Here is a 20,191-nt window from a genome sequence, read left to right on the forward strand (position 1 = left end):
CACGTCCCGTCCGGTCCCCATCTCTCCACCCTCCTTACCCTCTCCCAAGGTGGCTTCCGCCAGATCCCTCTCCCTGATGATGTCCTCGTCCCCTCCATCTACCCCTCCTATCAACTTTGACCCTGCCCCGCCCCCCACTTCCGGTGTCCTTTCCTTTCGGCACCCTCCCTCCCTTCTCTTCTCTTCCCATCTTTTTCCTTTTCCCCGTCCCCTCCCTCCCCCCTCTTACCCCAGGCTTCCTCTCCCCCTTCCTCCCTCCCCCCATCTCCCCTGCCCATGGCATCTCTGCTCTCCCCTCTCGCTCTCCCACTCCCCTTCCTCCCCCTCCTCTCTTGGCAGGTCCCCGGACTCGCACACGCATAGTGAACATTCGCGCGCCGGAGATCATCGCCTTCTGTGTCTCGTGTGTGTGACGTCGTTTAGTGTTTTTGGTGTCCGCCGTCCCACTACTACGTTCACTTGTGCCGTCGGATTCATCAGTGTTCTGTGCGCCGTGGCAACGTGTTTTCAGTGTTGTTATCGTCACGTGTGAACGACTCCGTGTTTTTTTGTGTCTCTGTGACCTCTCTCTTTTGCCCGTCACTATGTTCATTATTATTCTCCGTTCTTATACTATTGTAAACACTATGGCTGAAGAGCGGCGTAGTGTGCCGCTGCCAGCCTACCTGATTTGTACAGGTATTAAAATAACAATAAAGTAAAAAAAAAGCGCAGGTGATAAAAGGGATTTTTTGTGTTTTAGAAATGAAGGAAGGAAGATTAAGAGTTTAAGATCTTGTCGACAACGAGGTCATTACAGACGGATTACAGATGTAATGGGAAGGAAAGCGGCTGCACTATTCTCAACAGAACCATACCGGCATTTGCCGTAAGTGACTCACGGAAATTCTAGCCTAGTCCTCCCTAATGCAACGCCAGCGTGCTAACCGCCACCTCGCTCGAACTGTTATACTGGTAGATAGTGGCTGTTTGAGGCATGCCACAGCACTCGATATGAAAGAGAAGTGTTCACTACGATTTGTGCCGATCATGCCTCCAGTAGTCGGCGCATTGCATGAACTCTGAGCACAAGCCAAACAACCGTTCTGAAAATCCTACAACAACATACTGCGTACTGCAGATGGCACACTCATCACAGACAGTGGATTTCCCGTGTAGAGTGGAATTTGATTATTGTTTCCTATAGCCTCCGCTATTCACAATAAAGTGCCTGGCAGAGGCTTCAATGAACCATCCTCAAACTGTCTCTCTACCGTTCCCATCTCGAACGGAGCGCTAGAAAAACGAGCACTTAAATTTTTCTCTGCGAGCCCTAATCTGTCTTATTTTATCGTAATGATCATTTTTCCCTATGTAGGTGGGTGCCAACAGAATGTTTTCGTAATCGGAGGAGAAAACTGGTGATTGAAATTTCAGGAGAAGATCCCGTCGCAACGAAAAACGCCCTTGTTTAAACGATTGCCACTCCAATTCTTTATCATGTCAGTGGCACTATCTCCCCTACTTCACGATAATACAAAAGAAGCTGCCCTTCTTTGTACTTTTTCGATGTCATCCGTCAGTTCCATCTGATGTGGATCCCACACCGCACAGCAATACTCCAGAATAGGGCGGACAAGCGTGGTGTAAGCAGTCTCTTTAGTAGACCTGTTGCACCTTCTAACAAGGGAACCTCCCCATCGAACCCCCCTCAGATTTAGTTATAAGTTGGCACAGTGGATAGGCCTTGAAAAACTGAACACAGATCAATCGAGAAAACAGGAAGAAGTTGTGTGGAACTATGAAAAAAATAAGCAAAATATACAAACTGAGTAGTCCATGCGCAAGTTAAACAACGTGAAGGATAGTGTAAGCTCAGGAGCGCCGTGGTCCCGTGGTTAGCGTGAGCAGCTGTGGAACGAGAGGTCCTTGGTTCAAGTCTTCCCTCGAGTGAAAATTTTACTTTCTTTATTTTCGCAAATTTATGATCTATCCGTTCGTTCATTGACGTCTCTGTTCACTGTAATAAGTTTGGTGTCTGTGTTTTGCGACCGCACCGCAAAACCGTGCGATTAGTAGACGAAAGGACGTGCCTTTCCAATGGGAACCGAAAACATTTGATCGCAAGGTCATAGGTCAATCGATTCCTCCACTGTAAAACTCGTCTGATATGTTCTATACGACACTGGTGACGGCATGTGCGTCACATGACAGCAATATGATGTCGACCCACCTAACTTGTACACTTGGCGAATGGGTAAAAAGATTTTTCTACCTTGCCTGATTTAGGTTTTCTTGTGGATGTGATAATCACTCCCAAAAAAGCGATGAATACATAAGAGTTGTCACATAAACTGCAACAAATGAATGCAACAGTTTCACAGTCGCACAGTTTTCCCTGTGCTCTGTCAAAACATATGTTTTTAACGTTTTCAAATATTTCCGTGTGTAGACCGTCAGATCCTGCATATGTCCAAGAAAATATGAACATGTCCTGGAATTTTGGAGAGCGAAGTTGATTATGTAGGAGTGCCTGAACTTTGATAGTTGTCTGGAAACAAAAAATTAAATTTTTCCCTCCAGGGAAGACTGGAGCCAAGGACCTCTCGTTCCGCAGCTGCTCACGCTAACCACGGGACCACGGCGCTCCTGAGCATACACTGTCCTTGATGTTGTCTAACTTGCACATGGACTATTCAGTTTGTATATTTTGCTTATTTTTTTTCATAGTTCCCCACAACTTCTTCTTGTTTTCTCGATTGATCTGTGTTCAGTTTTTCAAGGCCTATCCACTGTGCCAACTTATAACTAAATCTGACGGGGGTGCGATGGGGAGGTTCCCTTGTAAGTGTTCTGCCAATGAATAGCAGTCTTTGCTTGTCTTTACCCACAACATTATCTATGTGATCGTTCCAATTTAGGTTATTTGTAATTGTAATACCTAAGCATTTAATTCAATTTACAGTCTTCAGATTTGTGTGACTTATCGCGTAATCGAAATTTAGCGGTTTTCTTTTAGTAGGCATGTGAATAACTTCACACTTTTCTTTATTCAGGGTCAATTGCAACTTTTCGCACCATACAGATATCTTATCTAAATCATTCTGCTATTCGTTTTGGACATCTGATGACTACAAGACGGTAAATGACAGCATCATCTGCAAACAATCTAAGACGGCTACTAAGATGTCTCCCACGTCGTTAATATAGCTCAAGGAACAATAGCCTATAACGCTTCCTTGGGGAACGCCGGATATTATTTCTGTTTTACTCGACGACTTTACTTCTGTTACTACGAACTGTGACCTTTCTGACGGAAAATCACGAATCCAGTCGCACAACTGAAGTGATATTCCATAGGCACGCAGTTTCGTTAGAAGACGATTGTGAGGAACGGTGTCGAAAGCCTTCTGGAAATCTTAAAAATATGAAATCAATTTGACATCCCCTGTCGATCGCACTCATTACTTCATGAGTATAAAGAGCTAGTTGTGTTTCGAAGAACGATATTTTCTGAGTCTGTGGTGACTACGTGTCAATAAATCGTTTTCTTCGAGGTAATTACAGTATATGTTCTAAATCACCTGCAGATCGACGTTAGTGATATGGGCCTGTAATTCAGCGGATTACTCCTACTTCCCTTTTTGGGTATTGGTGTGACTTGAGCAATTTTCCAGTCTTTAGGTACGGATCATTCTGTAAGCGAGCGGTTGTATATAACTGCTAAATATGGAGCTATAGTATCAGCATACTCTGAGAGGAACCTGAATGGTATACAATCTGGACCGGAAGCCTTGCTTTTATTAAGTGATTTAAGCTCCTTTGTATGTTTCTCATCTTGGCATTTGTTCTTGATTGGAATTCAGGAATATTTACTTCGTCTTCTATGGTGAAGGAGTTTCGGAAAATCGTGTTTAATAATACTTTAGCGGCACTGTCATAAATGACTTCACCGTTGTTATCGCGCAGTGAAGGTATTGAATGCGTCTTGCCACTAGTGTGCTTGATGTATGACCAGAGTCTCTTTGAGTTTTCTGCCAGATTTCGAGACAGAGTTTCGTTATGGAAATTATTGAAAGCATCTCGCATTGAAGTACGCACTATATTTCGAACTTCTGCAAAACTTCGCCAGTATTGGGGATTTTGTGTTCTTTTAAATTTGGCACGCTTTTTTCGTTGCTTCTGCAACAGCGATCTGACCCTTTTTGTTTACCGTGGGGGATCAGTACCATCACTTATTAATTTATTGGTATATACACTCCTGGAAATTGAAATAAGAACACCGTGAATTCATTGTCCCAGGAAGGGGAAACTTTATTGACACATTCCTGGGGTCAGATACATCACATGATCACACTGACAGAACCACAGGCACATAGACACAGGCAACAGAGCATGCACAATGTCGGCACTAGTACAGTGTATATCCACCTTTCGCAGCAATGCAGGCTGCTATTCTCCCATGGAGACGATCGTAGAGATGCTGGATGTAGTCCTGTGGAACGGCTTGCCATGCCATTTCCACCTGGCGCCTCAGTTGGACCAGCGTTCGTGCTGGACGTGCAGACCGCGTGAGACGACGCTTCATCCAGTCCCAAACATGCTCAATGGGGGACAGATCCGGAGATCTTGCTGGCCAGGGTAGTTGACTTACACCTTCTAGAGCACGTTGGGTGGCACGGGATACATGCGGACGTGCATTGTCCTGTAGGAACAGCAAGTTCCCTTGCCGGTCTAGGAATGGTACAACGATGGGTTCGATGACGGTTTGGATGTACCGTGCACTATTCAGTGTCCCCTCGACGATCACCAGTGGTGTACGGCCAGTGTAGGAGATCGCTCCCCACACCATGATGCCGGGTGTTGGCCCTGTGTGCCTCGGTCGTATGCAGTCCTGATTGTGGCGCTCACCTGCACGGCGCCAAACACGCATACGACCATCATTGGCACCAAGGCAGAAGCGACTCTCATCGCTGAAGACGACACGTCTCCATTAGTCCCTCCATTCACGCCTGTCGCGACACCACTGGAGGCGGGCTGCACGATGTTGGGGCGTGAGCGGAAGACGGCCTAACGGTGTGCGGGACCGTAGCCCAGCTTCATGGAGACGGTTGCGAATGGTCCTCGCCGATACCCCAGGAGCAACAGTGTTCCTAATTTGCTGGGAAGTGGCGGTGCGGTCCCCTACGGCACTGCGTACGATCCTACGGTCTTGGCGTGCATCCGTGCGTCGCTGCGGTCCGGTCCCAGGTCGACGGGCACGTGCACCTTCCGCCGACCACTGGTGACAACATCGATGTACTGTGGAGACCTCACGCCCCACGTGTTGAGCAATTCGGCGGTACGTCCACCCGGCCTCCCGCATGCCCACTATACGCCCTCGCTCAAAGTCCGTCAACTGCACATACGGTTCACGTCCACGCTGTCGCGGCATGCTACCAGTGTTAAAGACTGCGATGGAGCTCCGTATGCCACGGCAAACTGGCTGACACTGACGGCGGCGGTGCACAAATGCTGCGCAGCTAGCGCCATTCGACGGCCAACACCGCGGTTCCTGGTGTGTCCGCTGTGCCGTGCGTGTGATCATTGCTTGTACAGCCCTCTCGCAGTGTCCGGAGCAAGTATGGTGGGTCTGACACACCGGTGTCAATGTGTTCTTTTTTCCATTTCCAGGAGTGTATCTCTCAATTTCTGTCGATACTATCTCTTTGAAATCATTCCACAACATTTCTATGCATACATGGTCAGATAGGAAGGAGTGAGGACTGTCTCTTAAAAAGGCGTTAAGAGAATTTTTATCAGCCTTTTGAGATAGATATACTTTGCGTTTCTTTTTGATGGTTGTAGGAGTTACGGTATTCAGCCTAGCAGCTACAGCCCTGTGGTCGCTAATCCCTGTATTCGTCACGGTACTTGATGTTAAGTGCGGTGGTCATCTGCCCTCGTCAGCTTGACCACCAGACACGACGCTAATGGCCTCCTTCTTCTAGTAGCATGGGAAGACACTTCTCCGGTTGATACTTTTATGTATTCCCTTGTTGACACTGTCGCTGCCACGGGAACAGTAACCCAAACTCCAATGTCTTTGAACATGCAAACACTCGATGGTGCGTCGCTGTATACTCTGTCGTGATCATGGTGGTTGGCATTTTGATCAGTACCTGCAAGGGAACAGCTATGCATTTGTTACGTACTGTACTATACACTAACGTAACAGACTGAACACGCTGTGGTAAAAGTGTACGTGTTTCGTCTGAGGGCTGTTGCATTACTCTGTTTTGATTACACGTTTTGGTGGTTACATATTACAACGTGCTTCATTGTTCAAATGGTTCAAATGGCTCTGAGCACTATGGGACTTAATATCTGAGGTCATCAGTCTCCTAGAACTTAGAACTACTTAAACCTAACTAACCTAAGGACATCACACACATCCATTCCCGAGGCAGGATTCGAACCTGCGCCTAGAATCTCTCGGCCACTCCGGCCGGCGCTTCATTGTTATGAACGTATTTTACGAGGAACAAAGGTAATTGGTGTGACAAACCGAATAACTTATGAATACGTTATTACTCTGTAACGAGCCACCGGAGGGCACTAGTTCCTTATGCCAAAATACTCCGAATATAGCCCTGAACAATCGCAATTTTTGTCGGTGATTTTTTGGCTCACTCTGTAAACAATACGAACTGAAATGTCGCAATTTTCTTGGCATTTCACACTTAACTAATCATATTTGTAATTTCTGGTTACGTTTGCAGTAAACTGAGCAGAATAGTGGAAGTACAAAAGCAGCTATAAGCCACACTACATTTGTATGCTGCGTTATACGCGTGTTCTTGGTATCTAGTGAATCAGCTGGGCATATCACAACGGAAATACATTTACAATCAACAAAAAATGCACGGTTTATGTAACGATTGTAAAATCTTGTAATCAGTGAACCAAAGTTTCTGAAGGCTTCCTGGCTTAATTTTGATAGTGCTGACATAGTTCCAGTCCTCTCTCTGACGTTCTCGAACTCTGTTTATCACCTATCTTACAATAGCGGACAGTAGAACTGTTATATTTGGAAGGATTCCTCTAGATGCCAAATAGTCTGCCAAATAGTCTACTGTTCATAAAAAAAATCGTTTCTGGATGAGCTGGTATCTACAAAAAGAACTATTTGATTTTTTTCCAGTTATTTTCCACTGACTCATGCACTATGTCCGCTGAAAAACAGTTCCCGAGTTGGATTTTCCATTGACTGTAATTCACCATCAGAATCAATTATGATTTACGTATTGAAATAACCAGAATGTCTCTCGACAGTCAGTGCTTCTTTTAGGGTGATAGCCTCTGCTGTAAATATGGACGACTTATTGGGAAGCTGAGATCGGTGGCTTTTAGTACCTATGTGGTAGTTACAAAGGATGTCGAACATACCATTTCCGAATCAGAAGTCCATGTCCATTTATGGATCCTTTTGCTGTATCATTCTGTGGCTATGCTAGATGTCGACGTACCTTTGTGGTGATAATTGTCCATAAGAAATGTAATTGTTGCATTATTTCTAACAACTTCTTTTCTCTTTCTTTTATTTTATTTTATTAGAAGAAACTTCCTAGAATTAAAATTTCTGCGGTTTGGGGAACCCATCGGTCAAAGAGATCCGAAGAAGACGTCTGAACTGACATCTGTCTACTTTTAAGACTGCCGCTTTCGAACCACTTTCCATGAAGATAGCAGCCATAATCTATGACTTATTGCACTAGTGTTGTGTGTAACCTGAAAGAGAACTGGGGTAGGTCTCCCGCCTGGTATCAGAAATGTATCTCTTGACTCTCAGTTCTCTTTCGGTTTTGGTATTAATATGTGCAACGCAGCTGAACGCGATCAAAAATCATTCCCAAGAACTTAATTTCGCCCTACTTGTAGTCTACTTGCCTCCGAAGCGTATGTATTCAAGTGGACATCTGTGAAAAACAAAAAATTGAATATTTATTCTCAGAAATGTTTATAACATTTAATTAAAATGAAAACGCCAACCTTTGTCTGCATAGGCTAATCTCGTTGGAGAATGCAGATATACACATCAAAAAAGTTTTGCAGCACCTCGGGTCCGAGAGTTCCGGAACCTGTACAGAAAATTGGAATAGAGATCGACATAGACATCATTTTCGCCATTTTCATTGCTCATGAAAACCACATATCGCATGTTGTACCACCATACAGCGAGACTTTTAGAGGTGGTGGTCCAGACTGCTGTACACACCGGTACCTTTAACACCCAGTAGCACGTCCTCTTGCATTGATGCGTGCCTGTATTCGTCGTGGCATACTGTCCACCAGTTCATCAAGGCACTGTGGGTCCAGATTATCCTACTCCTCAACAGCGATTCGCCGTAGATCCCTCAGAATGGTTTATGGGTCACATCGTCCATAAGCAGCCCTTTTCGATCCATCCCAGGCATGTTCGATAGGGTTCATGTTTGGAGAACATGCTGGCCACTCTAGTCGAGCGATGTCGTTATCCTGAAGGAAGTCATGCACAAGATGTGCACGACGGGGGCGCGAATAGTCGTCCATGAAGACGAATTCCTCGTCAATATGCTGCCGATATGATTCCACTATCGTACAGCCACTACGGCGCCTTCCATTACCACCAGCGGCATACGTCGGCCCCACTTAATGCCACCCCGAAACAGCAGGGAACCTCCACCTTGCTGCCCTTGCTGAACAGTGCGTCTAAGGCGTTCAGTCCGGGTTTCCTACAAACACGTCTCCGACGAGTGTCTAGTTGAAGGCACATGCGACATCGGTGAAGAGAACGTGATACCAATCCTGAGCGACCCATTCGCCATGTTGTTGGGCCCATCTGTACCGCGCTGCTTGGTGTCGTGGTGGCAAAGATGGAGCTCGCCATGGACGTCGGGAATGAAGTTGCGCATCATGCAGCCTATTGCGCACAGTTTGAGTTTTAACACGACGTCCTGTGACTGCACGAAAAGCATTATTCAACATGGTGGCGTTGCTGTCAGGGTTCCTCCGAGCCATAATCCGAAGGTAACGGTAATCCACTGCAGTAGTAGCCCTTGGGCGGCCTGAGAGAGGCATGTCATCGACAGTTCCTGTCTCTTTGTATCTCCTCCATGTCCGAATAACATCGCTTCGGTTCACTCAGAGACGCCTGGACACTTCCCTTGTTGCCGGCCGGAGTGGCCGTGCGGTTCTAGGCGCTACAGTCTGGAGCCGAGTGACCGCTACGGTCGCAGGTTCGAATCCTGCCTCGGGCATGGATGTGTGTGATGTCCTTAAGTTAGTTAAGTTCAATTAGTTCTAAGTTCTAGGCGACTGATGACCTAGTTGAGAGCTCTTCCTGGTACAAAGTAACAATGCTGACGCGATAGAACCGTGGTATTGACCGTCTAGACATGCTTGAACTACAGACAACACGAACCGTGTACCTTCTTCCTGGTGGAATGACTGGAACTGATGGGCTGTCGCCCCCCTCCGGCTAATAGGCGCTACTGATGCATGGTTGTTTACATCTTTGGTTGGGTTTAGTAACATCTCTGAACAGTCAAAGGGACTGTGTCTGTGATACAATGTCCCCAGTCAATGACTATCTTCAGGAGTTCTGGGAACCAGTGTGATGCAAAACTTTTTTTGATGTGTGTATATTCGTCCACAGTAAAAGCACCTGCACTGATTAGCCAAAACGCTATGGCCACCTACTTAATCGTATGTTTCTTCATCTTTGGAATGTAATATAGTAGCTATTCTGCGTGACAGGCATTCAAGAAGTCCTCGGCATGCTTCCTGAGGTATGTGGCAGCAAATGTCTATCCATACGACACACAATTCCTGTAAATTACGAGGCGCTCCTGTGTGGACGCAGAGCAGCGGCCCAATAGTGGCACAGATGTATTCCGCCGGCTCCAGATCAGGTGAATTTTATGGTGAAGTGAGCATGGTGAGTTCACTCTCACACAGCTTAAATAGTTGGAGCACTCTTCTGGCTTTGTGATGCAGGTCATCAGTCCCTTCATCCGTTAAGTGGAAAACGAGGTGTAGTCGTCGAAGGAAAGAGACGAAAGGCAAATCCTGGAAAGTCTAAGTGTAGTTAACACCATAAAAACCCAGAAAAAAGACAGCACAGACAAGTCGTTAAAAGATCAAACAAGACAAGGCATTAAAACCAAGAAATGAAAAAGAATAAAGAGAATAAAAAGGTAGAAAGGGTAGAGGTCAGGGTGGGCCACACAGAGCTCTCATGGTATCTTAGAAATACAACCAAAGATTCCATGAAACCCAAGGTGAATGTCCGTCATAGGCCCCACGAGCCTGCGTCTGTCGAGGGGTACATGTTTCGAGCAGCAGTTCGCCTTCCATTGACTTACAGTCCAATCTCTATGATACTGACTCTTGAAATTTTCCCGGTGTATCGAATATTCCATAAGATTTCGGGATTGCAGCCGGATCTCATCGACTTCTTTCCACGATATTTCGGCTGACAACCTTACAGCCATCTTCAGGCGAGTGTTTGACACTGGAGATTGCTAGTGCAAGTCGCTCTTTTTATACTTAAAAGTGCCGCAGGCGCGCATGCGCAAGTTACCGTAGCATGCGCGCCACCTGTCGATTCCAAGGCCCTCTACAATATTACTGCATCTATGGAGCGCCAACGAATGCGTGAAAAAAGTAAAACATGCACGCAGATGTGTCCAAAAACGACCGCTGCGTTGAACATGAGCGCCACACTCGCCTTTTACAGCCCAGTAAGTCGGCCATAGCCGAACATTGTATTTCCACAGGACATACTATGGATTATTCGGCCACGAAAATCTTGGCCCCATCGAGATCCTTCTGGGATTCAGTTGTGAAGGAATCCGTCGAAATACGTTTAGCGGAAAATCTCCTTAATCGTGATGGCGGCTTTTTATTGAATAAGGGCTGGGACCCGTTGATTTCTTTAATTTCAACCAAAAGAAAACTTTTTATGGCTTCTGACATGTCGAGCGACAAGTAATTTTAAATTTTAATATTGAAATTTTCCTTTTATTGTTTTGGACACATCTGCGTGCATGTTTTACTTTTTTCACGCATTCGTTGGCGCTCCATAGATGCAGTAATATTGTAGAGGGCCTTGGAATCGACAGGTGGCGCGCATGCTACGGTAACTTGCGCATGCGCGCCTGCGGCACTTTTAAGTATAAAAAGAGCGACTTGCACTAGCAATCTCCAGTGTCAAACACTCGCCTGAAGATGGCTGTAAGGTTGTCAGCCGAAATATCGTGGAAAGAAGTCGATGAGATCCGGCTGCAATCCCGAAATCTTATGGAATACTCTATGATACTGTTTCCCGTGAAATCGTAATGCAGGACGTCATTAGGTCAATTTAAGGCCTTTTTGGGATTGTCTGCTGTGGGTCTCATATTTAATTATGTGCTTTGAGCTGAGTGTTGCGAAACACTTTTACCTGCATCAGAAGTGTACTCTGTCCCCGGATGTGGCTCAGAGCACCGCCTGCTTTGCTTTATGGAACGAGGAGGACCCAGGTTTCCTCGTTCCGTGATGAGCTGTAAATGTGCAATACCTTGTCAACTATTCGTGCTTTCTACATCTACACCTACATACATACTCCGCAATCCACCATACGGTGCGTGGCAGAGGGTACCTAGGACCACAACTAGCATCTTCTCTCCCTGCTCCACTCCCAAACAGAACGAGGGAAAAAGGATTGCCTATATGCCTCTGTACGAGCCCTAATCTCTCTTATCTTATCTTTGTGGTCTTTCCGCGAAATATAAGTTGGCGGTAGTAAAATTGTACTGCAGTCAGCCTCAAATGCTGTTTCTCTAAATTTCCTCAGTAGCGATTGACGAAAGGAACGCCTCCTTACCTCCAGAGACTCCCACCCGAGTTCCTGAAGCATTTCCGTAACACTCGCGTCATGATCAAACCTACCAGTAACATATATAGCAGCCGGCCTCTGAATTGCTTCTATGTCCTCCCTCAATCTGACCTGATAGGGATCCCAAACGCTCGAGCAGTACTCAAGAATAGGTCGTATTAGTGTTTTATAAGCGGTCTCCTTCACAGATGAACCACATCTTCCCAAAATACTACCAATGAACCGAAGACGACTATCCGCCTTCCCCACAACTGCCATTACATGCTTGTCCCACTTCATATCACTCTGCAATGTTACGCCCAAATATTTAATCGACGTGACTGTGTCAAGCGCTACACTACTAATGGAGTATTCAAACATTACTGGATTCTTTTTCCTATTCATCTGCATAAATTTACATTTATCTATATTTACAGTTAGCTGCCATTCTTTACACCAATCACAAATCCTGTCCAAGTCATCTTGCATCCTCCTACAGTCACTCAACGACGACAGCTTCCTGAGCACCACAGCATCATCAGCAAAACAGCCGCACATTGCTATCCACCCTATCCAAAAGATCATTTATGTAGATAGAAAACAACAGCGGACCTACCACACTTCCCTGGGGCTCTCCAGATGATACCCTCACCTCCGATGAACACTCACCATCGAGGACAATACTCACCATCGAGGACAACCGTCCTTCAACCACTTCCCATAGACGCTCACGAACAACCGACCAGCATTTCCGTTTCCAAGACGCTCGTTCCCAGGTGTCGGATCACATCATTTCCCCATTTGCCAAACTCGCTTATGTCAGAATATTTCCCCATTTGCGGCCTGTATTATTGCTAGAATGATTCACCTTTCGTTCTCCGCTCCACTTACAGTCAGTTCCACAAAAAAGTGCACAACGTAATTTTGAATGTAACGTCCGCAGCGGCATCTCTGGTATTGGCTCGGAACTGCACTCAATGCCCTTTTGCTCGGTGTATAGATAAACAGTGTGAGAGTTGAATGTTTTGTTATGTTAATTGCAGTTTAAAATGAGTGCAAAATATCTTAAGCGTCACGAGACTGTGCAAAAACGTGCAATATTTATCAAAAATTTCTTTTGAAGTCCGTTAAGAAGCTATCTGTTTTGATCGAGGCAAACTGGATACTTCACGAGGATAATGGTTCGAAACTTCGCAGCCGTCTCTACAGCGTGAAAACAAGGCAATGAGGTGTCCACGATGGGTTGGCCTGTAATGTCTCCGGATGCAAATCCTATCGAATATGTTCGGTTGTGTATTAAGAAGAAGCTTAAAGGAAAGCCGATATACACTTTGAAGCAGCTATCAGATAAAATCAGGATGATATGGAGATCATGCCCTGGAGAATACGCAGAAAATCTCGTGAAAAGCATGTCAAAAAGGCGCCAAGCTATAATCGATAGTGGCGGCGACTGGATAATCATTAGCTAATTCTGTAATTAGTATTAACATGTATTTACAATAGTGTCTTTTATTTCGTACAGATAACGGCGTACACTGTTTTGGCACATCAATGAAAAATCTTGGGCGTACGATTCACCTTTATTGTTGATATACAAAATATTTCTAGAAGAAACTAACAAAAAGAAGAGGACTTGGAATAACACCTTCAGGTGACCCACACGGGGGTATTTTGCGACCAACTTGTTTACTTTTGAAATATCTCAAACACGTTTTTCTCTCCGATAATAATGACTTGGTGCAAAAGACAAAACAGGCAGAAAGACTCTTTCGTAACAGAATACGAACTAACAGATTACAAGCCCCCACGACTCTGACGAATAATGCCGAGAAGTATTGTTTTTCCTAATTGCAACCTGAATTTAATTTTTCCTTTCTGAAACCATATCAGAATTTGCCTAGAAGCTTCTATGATTCCACGCATCGTCTCAGACTGTTCATTATAACTGCAGGATGACATATGCATCGCACCTTTCCTTACCGGCAGAAAAAAAATGGAAAAGATATTTACACGTTACAGAAACGTATTCAATGTATTCCAGAATAGGTTCTGTGAAGTTTGGAAGGTAGGAGACGAGGTACTGGCAGAATTGAAGCTGTGAGGACGGGTCGTGAGCCGTGCTTGGGTATCTCAGATGGTAGAGCACTTGCCCACGAAAGGCAAAGGTCCCGAGTTCGAGTCTCGGTCCAGCACACAGTTTTAATCTGCCAGTAAATTTCATACTCAAGAATAGTTTGTCTCGGGAAAGGTGCGCCACAAGTGCGACGGCACGATGGATTTGCCAGTATAAAACCCATTAAGTAAAAATTAACTATCGTGAATAACCTTCTCAGCTTCTTCTCTACCATGCAAATGCCATTGCATTACTTCCTGCTTTTCTGTATCAGGCACTGGTGGCTATTGTACACCTTCTTTTTTGCAAGAATTCTCTGACGGTGAAAATACCGTATTGACTGCCACGTTAAAAACGTAGTAAGGGGTATTAGATCAGACTTTATGAAAAAGAATGTGCAGGTTCGGCTTTGTATGAAACAAATATTTAAACAACACGATGCGATATAGCCCTTGGCCGTTCTGCTCTCAAACAATGAGCGCACAATCCTTAACAACTTTATCTGATACAGAGAAAAATTCACACAGCAAATGAATGTGATCAACTATAGCGTTCTACAAATGTCTTGCAGACACCATTTGAATAAAATTAACCGTATTTTTCAGTAGATAGTACGGTACAAAGAGAGACCCGGAAACATACCTCCCATCATGTCGTCTTCAACAGCAAAAGTGACATACCAGAAGAGAAGTTCTAATTACACAATATTTTGTTATAAGAAAAATGAAAGTGTCACAGAGAGTGTCTTTCTAACTCCTTGCTTAGAATGTCTATGCATTATATTCAATATTATATTCAGTGTGGACTCTTAATAAATTATATGTTTCATGAAATATTTTTCTTTATATACTAGTGGGTTCATCCTAATAATTAACCAAAAAGTGAAAAATTGACACTTATTACAAGATACGCTTCATTCGCAGACAACTCACTTCCAAGATTGGTTCAAATGGCTCTGAGCACTATGGGACTTAACATCTGTGGTCATCAGTCCCCTAGAACTTAGAACTACTTAAACCTAACTAACCTAAGGACATCACACACACCCATGCCCGAGGCAGGATTCGAACCTGCGACCGTAGCTGTCGCGCGGTTCCGGACTGAGCGCCTAGAACCGCGAGACCATCGCGGTCACTTCCAAGATTCAGCTGAAGTTAGATTGAGTTAGAAATAATTAATTTTAGCTGCAGTAATTACTTTTGGTGCAGCAAGTTTGAGCGTTTACTGGCTCGCTCAGAAAGACTACAATTGTTTTAGCTTCGGTCCGTATAAGTATCTTGATTTGCTCACCCATTCAAGTGTGGGATCAGAGAAAACGAACCATAAACCCATGATCTGAACTTTCAGACTCCCATGTTCTGAATAATTTGATTACAAAGTTTCTGAATAATTTATACAATTGCATAAAAATAACTTATCAGCTTGTTAAAAAATTATAATATTTATTTCGTGAAAGATCATGCACTACATTTTGTACAAAATCCCTTTGGTATTCATGTCCACCATGTTTTACAAATTTAACATTGTTGTACCTCGTTTTTTTTTTTTAATTTTCATAATTGAAGTCTACTGTGAGTCTGTGTTTCAATCTGACTCACCAGAATCAGAAGGTCCGCTTACGTCACCTTGGGTGACGGTGGATTGGTTACCACCTTGGGTAGTGCATCCCTCCATGCTCAATTGAAGATTATTCTTCGTGGGACAATGGCGAGCCACTGTCCAAGATACTACCCAAGTTGTTTTCGTGGTTTACTAAACACCTCGCTTTTTATCGGTTTGCATGTTACCAGGGATCTTCGTGTTTAATGTTCTCAGTAGATCAGAGTGTTCAGTCATATTTACAACAACCTTAAAGTTTCTATAAACATTTTACAATCAACAGTTTAAGACTGGTATTTATATTGACAGTTTATCATCTATACAATAAGTCTGCTTGCATAGCCATCATCCGCAGCAAGCAGGAAATATTGGTTTTGCAAATAAAAACCTCCTTTTCTTGCAGCAAGAGAAAGGCTGCTTTTATTTAAAAAACAAATATATGATCCGTACAGTCATTTCTATGACTCCTGGAACCGACCATGGACCTGATACGTGCATTCCTTTATTTAGTTTTTTCCCTTTCTTTGTGTAAATTCGTGTATTTATTTATTTACATCACATTACATTCCTGTGGGACATCCTTGTTGGTTCCAATGACAGTCAAACGACGTTATTGCCGCGGGTTTTACGAATGTGGATCAACACCAAAACAAACCACTTAGCTGGCCGTAGTGGCCGAGCGGTTCTAAGCGCTACAGTCTGGAACCGCGCGACCGCTACGGTAGCAGGTTCGAATACTGCCTCAGGCATGGATGTGTGTGATGTCCTTAGGTTATTTAGGTTTAAGTAGTTCTAAGTTCTAGGGGACTGATGACCTCAGATTATTAAGTCCCATAGTGCTCAGAACCATTTGAACCATTTGAACAACCCACTCAGTAAGTGTCATGATAGCACAGATGTGCCTGTCCTACTTGGTAAATATCATTGAATGCGACTTTTGCCGACGCCCATCACAGCCCATCTGGTTCATACATTGGAATTTACATTTAAAAAATAAATAAGAACTCTGAAAAATACTAACTTAATAATTACTTGCAAAAATTTCTCTCTCCTCCTAAGATACCTGACTTATGTACAGCTTTATTTACATTAGCCTATATTTACTTATTTATGTCATCGAGATTGTTATCGTCATTGCTCCAGCTTTTGTAAACTATAGTTTTGACAGCAATCAAATATTTTCACTGGTATTAAGTCTGGCTATATATTTCCTTAATCATTGACTTCCCACTCATCAGTTAGTAACTTTATGCAATGCCACTAGTGACCGTTCATATATGTAGAACTGAAACAAGTTCTCCATCTTCACATGTAGTATGTGATCCTTCACATATTTAATTATTAAAGCACAGTTTACACTACAAAACATAATAAAATAGTACATGATGTGTCGGCAGCTGGGCCAACACCTTGTAGATAGAGGTGGCTTAAAAGGCACGCTAGACTAACACAGACGGGCGTGAAGTACTGGAACAGGATACGTAATTAATGCTATGAAGAAAAGTACGTAGCTGGTATAATACTTATCTTTAATCAATCATTGTGGTACATCGCACAAAGGAGACTTTAATTACAATCACTGTAAGGCTAATGGCGCCTTGCTAGTTCGTAGCCATTAACTTAGCTGAAGGCTATTCTGTCTCTCGGCTAATGAGAGAGAAAGGCTTCGTACGTCTAGTCGCTAGCTCTGTCGTCCGTACAACTGGGCTGAGTTCGAGTCAGTCTCTCGAGACCTGCCTTGTGGTGGCGCTAGGTTTGCGATCACACAGTGGCGACACGCGGGTCCGACATGTACTACAGGACCGCGGCCGATTTAAGCTACCACCTAGCACGTGTGGTGTCTGGCTGTGACACCACATTCCTCCCCCGCAAATCGGCGAACGGTCGTGAGATAAGGCTTCCGCCCGCCGTGGGGAGGACCCCATGTTGACGTATGCGATGAGGTGGGGAGCCTAACAACAGGCGAGGCTGTGCCACCCGCACCCGGCCATTCGGTCCGAGGGGAGCTAGGAAACGCCTGAAAACCTAGTCCAGGGTGCACGTCAACATGTGGTGTATGCGCCCGTAAAGAGACAGGAGGGGCCGAAGGGTCGACCTCCATGTGGTCGGAGAATCCGACGCGCGATGACGACATCTGGTCCGGAGCGGGCAAGAGTTCCATGGCGGAGGACAGCTGGTCACGGGAAGCGATCGGCGGCGCGTGACCCAGGGAGGCACGTGGCGGCTGCAGCGAAGCGTCCACTGCGGGCGGCGCCGGAGGCGGCTGCGGCGGCTGCGGCGGCTGCGGTGGCGGCGCGACGCCATGAGGCAAAATGGAAGGCAGCGTCGGTAACACCTGGGGATGAGGCGAGCCAGTAGATGGGTCCCCAGGGCGCTGACCTGACGGCTCCGTCGCTGAAAGCAGACGGGGAGCGGCAGAACCCGGGCGACGACAGAGGCGCAGCTGATTGAGATGCCGACGCACCTCACCAGAGGCCCCCAAAACCAAATACATCGGGCGGCCGAGGCAGCGAAGAATGCGCCCTGCGAGCCAACGCCGCGAACCGCGATAGGTGCGATAGAAGACAACGTCGCCAGGAGCAAAAGCAGGAGTCTGCCGCTGCACAGGAACCCGATGCGGCGGATGCAGCAAAGACATCAAGGTTCGATGAGAACGACCATGGAGCAACTCAGCCGGCGAGCGACCATCGCGGGGCTGAGAGCGATACGAGGACAAAAAGAGCAATAATGCGTCCTCCCGAGAATGCGACTCTTTCAATTTCAACATCTGTGACTTGAAAGTCCGGACCAATCGTTCCGCGGCACCGTTTGACTGAGGCGAAAACGGCGCGGACGTCAGATGTTGAATACCATTGGCCTTGCAGAAGGACTGAAATTCTGCGGACATGAATTGTGGGCCATTGTCGGAAACAATAGTCTGCGGAAGACCTTCAATGCAAAAGATAGTAGACAAGGCTTGGATTGTGGCAGAAGACGTCGTGGAAGACATCCGGACAACAAAAGGAAAATTACTGAAAGCATCGACCACAACCAACCAACGAGCATTCCAGAATGGACCAGCAAAATCGATGTGCAAGCGTTGCCAAGGGGAAGTGGCTTTCGGCCATGCAAAGAATTTCCGCGGCGGTGCGGATTGTTGTTCGGCACACGCCACGCAAGAGGAGCACACATTCGTAATCGCAGCATCGATTCCGAACCAAGTACAGTGCTGACGAGCAAGTTGTTTCGTACGCACTATACCCCAATGTCCGTGGTGAAGAAGCCGTAAGACAGAGGACTGTAACGAACGTGGGACCACGACTCGGGACTGATCATTATCAGAACGCAACAACAAAACACCACGTCGTACAAAAAGTCTCTCCTTGTGAGCAAAAAATCGGCGAACCAGCGGATCCTCGATCCGTGACTTGGACAAGGGCCATTGCGTAGCAACAAAACGCAAAACGGGAGCAAGGACAGGGTCAGCAGCCGTGGCTGTAGCGACACGACGAAAATCAATCGGAAACGATGCGACCACGTCATCGGTTTCCGCATCAATGAACATGCAAGCAAGTTCGGAAGAATCGAATGCTTTATCCTCAGCAACAGGCAAACGGGACAACGCATCAGCGTTTCCGTGCGTAGCAGTGGACCGATACAAGATATCGTAGTGGTACTGCGAGAGGAAAAGAGACCAGCGAATGAATTTCTGCGCCGTACGCGGAGGTACCGGCTTGTTCGGATGAAAAAGCGATGTCAAAGGTTTGTGGTCCGTGATGATGGTAAAGTGACGACCATACAAGAAATCGTGAAACTTAGTAACACCAAACACGAGAGCTAAAGCCTCTTTCTCTATCTGTGAATAATTTCTTTGCGCAGATGAGAGCAATTTTGACGCAAAGGCAATAGGGCGATCATGCGATCCATCTTTGTGTGCAAGCACAGCACCGATCCCGAAATCCGATGCATCTACCATCAACAAAAGGGGTTTCTGGGGATCGAACGGCGTAAGGCAAGTATGTGAAAGCAACGCCGATTTCAACTGGCGAAAGGCGCGTTCGCATTCCGTCGTCCAGACGAACGGAACACCATTACGGCGTAAGCGATGAAGCGGAGCTGAAATGGAAGAGGCATGGGGAACATATTTATGGTAGTAATTAATTTTCCCCAACACACTTTGCAGCTGTTTCAAGTTCTGCGGTGACGGCAAATCCTGTATGGCACGGAGGTGCTCTGGACTCGGATGTATTCCTTGGGCATTGAGGACATGGCTCAGGTAGGGTAAATCCCGAGCAAAAAACACACATTTGTCCTTCCTCAAGCGAAGACCATTTTGTCGCAAGACCTGAAATAATGTTCGGAGATTTTGCAAATGTTCGGCTTCTGTCTTTCCGGAGATCACAATATCGCCCAGATAGTTCGCAGCAGTAGGGACCGACGCACAAATACTTTGTAAATATTGCTGAAGCAATGCAGGGGCGGATGCACACCCGAAAGGCAGTCTTTTGAAGCGATACAAGCCAAGATGCGTGTTTACCACCAAGACGCGCTGGGATTCTTCGTCCACAGGTATTTGCAAGTACGCATCTGCTAGGTCCAACTTTGAAAAATATTTTACCGGGCACAGTTTGTCAAAAAGATCT

The sequence above is a fragment of the Schistocerca nitens genome, chromosome 6, assembly GCF_023898315.1.
Source record: "Schistocerca nitens isolate TAMUIC-IGC-003100 chromosome 6, iqSchNite1.1, whole genome shotgun sequence".
NCBI lineage: Eukaryota > Metazoa > Arthropoda > Insecta > Orthoptera > Acrididae > Schistocerca > Schistocerca nitens.